This window comes from Salvelinus sp. IW2-2015, linkage group LG5 (assembly GCF_002910315.2).
Source record: "Salvelinus sp. IW2-2015 linkage group LG5, ASM291031v2, whole genome shotgun sequence".
NCBI lineage: Eukaryota > Metazoa > Chordata > Actinopteri > Salmoniformes > Salmonidae > Salvelinus > Salvelinus sp. IW2-2015.
In genome coordinates, this window is record NC_036844.1 from 33,906,820 (window position 1) to 33,910,789 (window position 3,970).

General features: G+C 43.0%; 1 long non-coding RNA gene and 1 pseudogene across 1 annotated transcript in view; one reads left to right on the forward strand and one right to left on the reverse strand.

Annotated features, from left to right (window-relative positions):
- LOC139027788 (uncharacterized) overlaps positions 1–3,970 on the reverse strand; it is a 331,562-nt gene that overhangs the window by 118,323 nt on the left and 209,269 nt on the right. The window lies entirely within an intron of this gene.
- Positions 2,168–3,970, forward strand: part of LOC111963737 (platelet-derived growth factor receptor beta-like) — a 19,363-nt pseudogene continuing 17,560 nt past the window's right edge.

Genomic DNA, 3,970 nt, shown 5'->3' on the forward strand with positions numbered 1-3,970 from the left:
GATGCCCCATCTCTTTCCTGTGACTGACCACCGATGCCCCATCTCTTTCCTGTGACTTACCACCGATGCCCCATCTCTTTCCTGTGACTTACCACCGATGCCCCATCTCTTTCCTGTGACTTACCACCGATGCCTCATCTGTACTCACTTTAAAGACATACTGTAGCTGGGAAGGACATTAACTTCTCTGTCTGGATGGTCTTGTAGCAGAGAGGAATTCATGGTACCAGACAGACAGCAGAGCAGTGTCCTGCTGCTCTTTTGTTCTGCAGCCGCATTGGCCTGAGACAACCCATACATACCTTCACCAACTAAGTTAAATTAGCCTGAGACAACCCATACATACCTTCACCAACTAAGTTATATTAGCCTGTGTTATATTTGCCTGAGACAACCCATACATACCTTCATCAAACTAAGTTAATATTAGCCTGAGACAACCCATACATACCTTCACCAACTAAGTTATTAAGCCTGTGTTATATTTGCCTGAGCAAACCCATACATACCTTCATCAACTAAGTTATTATAGCCTGAGACAAACCATACATACCTTCACAACTAAGTTATATTAGCCTGAGACAACCCATACATACCTTCACAACTAAGTTTATATTAGCCTGAGACAACCCATACATACCTCACCAACTAAGTTATATTAGCCTGAGACAACCCATACATACCTTCACCACTAAGTTATATTAGCCTGAGACAACCCATACATACCTTCACCAACTAAGTTATATTAGCCTGAGACAACCCATACATACCTTCACCAACTAAGTTATATTAGCCTGAGACAACCCATACATACCTTCACCAACTAAGTTATATTTGCCTGAAGACAACCCATACATACCTTCATCCAACTAAGTTATATTGCCTGAGACAACCCATACATACCTTCACCAACTAAGTTATATTAGCCTGAGACAACCCATACATACCTCTATCAACTAAGTTATATAGCCTGAGACAACCCATACATACCTTCATCAACTAAGTTATATTAGCCTGAGACCAACCCATACATACCTTCATCAACTAAGTTAAATTAGCCTCTGTTATATTAGCTTGAGACAACCCATACATACCTTCATCAACTAAGTTATATTAGCCTGAGACAACCCATACATACCTTCACCAACTAAGTTATATTAGCCTGAGACAACCCATACATACCTTCACCAACTAAGTTAAATTAGCCTGAGACAACCCATACATACCTTCACCAACTAAGTTAAATTAGCCTGTGTTATATTTGCCTGAGACAACCCATACATACATACATACCTTCACCAACTAAGTTATATTAGCCTAAGTTACATTAGCCTGAGACAACCCATACATACCTTCACCAACTATGCTATATTTCAAATATCAATGATTTAGAGAAAAAGCCATGACAACATAATGTTCCTATGAACGAATGGAAAAGATAAATCGTTACATATCATTACTGACAAACAGAATTGCTCTCAAAAGGTTATGAAAAAAAAATGTTTAGAAAGCAGAGGAAAGACTTGTTGGTTGGGGGAGTGAATTCTGAGAAGCAGTATGGGAACCCCCAGCTGTGACTTCTCTATTTTGACTGTGAGCTTCCATTTCACAGACCTTACTTGAGTTGACACGCTCTGTACACTCCCAGTGAACCCACACATTCCTGGCCCTGTTTCCAAGCCGTCGTTGCGCCTTATTGTTACCAGACCACGGCAAGGCCTCTACACTTACAATCAAAATCAAATCAAATGTTATTTGTCACATGCTTCGTAAAGAACAGGTGTAGACTAACCGTGAAACGCTTACTTATGGGTCCTTTCCAGCAATCCAAAGAGAGAAACAAATAAAATAAATACACAATGAGTAAGGATAACTTGCCTATTACACGGGGTACCAGTACAGAGTCCATGTGCAGGGGTACAAGGTAATTGAGGTAGATATGTACATATAGGTAGAGATAAAGTGACTAGGCAATCCCCCACCATTTAAAAACCTAATATAGTGAGTCTCACATTATTCAAAGGCCTCTCTCGACACAATTTTACTGACTCCATCACATTTGTATTTTATTTAACATGATTCCATCACATTTTTGTATTTTATTTAGCATGACTCCTTCACATTTGTATTTTATATAACAGAGTGTATCATCAATATAGCTGGCACTATGGAGGTGGGCTTGGCAAAGGCTCTATCTTTGGTGGCCATCTTTGCAGGTAAGAAAAAGCTAAATGTGTTTTTACACTATAGTTACATTGTAATCAATCAAGACTGTGTCTGTGTTGTTATTCTCATTATTTCCCAGTGCTCCTGCAGTTTTGTCCAGAGAGCCTCAGTCTGGAGCTTCAGCCCAAGTGAAAAGGAGGTCACACTGAGCACCAACTCCTCCTTCACAGTGGTCCGTTCTGGTTGGAGCAAGGTGACCTGGAAGTCTGCACACGAGCCCAGCCTGGAGGGAGTGTCTGTGGAGGACAGAGGAACCACCAGTGTGCTGGTCCTCCACAACATCACATGGAGACACTCTGGGACCTACGTCTGTGAGGAGCCCTCGACAGAGGAGACCAAGGACATAGCAGTGTTTGTACCGAGTAAGACTTAACACCCTGTATGAACCTTCTATTTTTTTAAAGGAGTGGGGCAGTTCCACTCCTCATGTCTTTGTTAATTTTTGATTGGATGGCACAGAGGTAGAGAGGAGTGAGTGTTCTGAAATAGCAGTATGTATTAGATGTGATCCAGAGGCAGCGGCTTAGACAGCTAGACCATCCTAGGCCATCCTAGACCATCTTAGGCAATCCTAGACCATCCTAGGCCATCCTAGACCATCTTAGGCAATCCTAGACCATCCTAGGCCATCATAGACCATCCTAGGCCATCATAGACCATCCTATACCATCCTAGGCAATCCTAGGCCATCCTAGACCCTCCTAGGCCATCCTAGGCCATCAATCTCTTCTATTATAGGAGAACTATGGAGGGACAAACTGTGACATTTCAAAGTTAATACAAATCAGTGCTGGTCTCAGAATTGACTTCCCTTCTTCAAAGTCTAACATGTGATGGACATGTACCTGATCTCTGTCCTCCCCCTCAGACCCGGACGAATGGTTTGTTCCCCTGGGGCCAGGAGTAGTGATGAAGGAGGGAGAGGAAGGTACCATTCCCTGCGTGGTGTTTGACCCCGGCGTTAACGTGACACTGTAAGAGCGGGGCAGCCAGGCCCATTTGGAAGGAACATATCATCCCAGTAAAGGGATCACCGCCATCCTGAAAGACAGCTCCTACATCTGCCGAGGTGCCATGAACGGAGAGGAGAAGGCGTCCCAGGTGTATTATGTCTACAGCATTGTGGGTTAGGCTCTGTGTCAACACAACCCACAAAGTGAAACTTCGACCAAAAGGAAGAGTGTCTCAACAGATGTCTTAAAATGGTCTTTAAAAAGCTAGCTGTAAAATGCTTTTGAAGACCAGCCCACATGAATGTTGGGCCTGTTATGATGTCCTCTGTCTTTCTGTTTTATTTTTTCCAGTCCCCAAGTCCATGAACACCTTTATGACTCTCTTAAAGACGGTGCTGAAACAAGGCGAGGCCTTGATGGTTAATTGTACTGTAGAAAAGCAGAGATAGTTTACTTCACATCGGAGTTTCCTCGTAAAGAGGTGAGTGAACTAATGGCTGAAGGATTATATGCAGGGGCGCAACTTTCACTGTGGACCTTTCACCCCACATTCTGAAATTGCATTTTTGTCCCCCCCAGTTTTATCATTGGAATGGACTTCTCCAAGCGGTCGGGTAGGCTGTTAAAACCTCTACTGCCTCAGAAACCCGGATCCGGGAGCACCCCCCATCCCCCCACACACTGATTAGCATAGCTAGCATAGCTTCACAAGTAGATAGTAGCATCTAAATATCATTAAATCACAAGTCCAAGACACCAGATGAAAGATACAGATCTTGTGAATAAAGCCA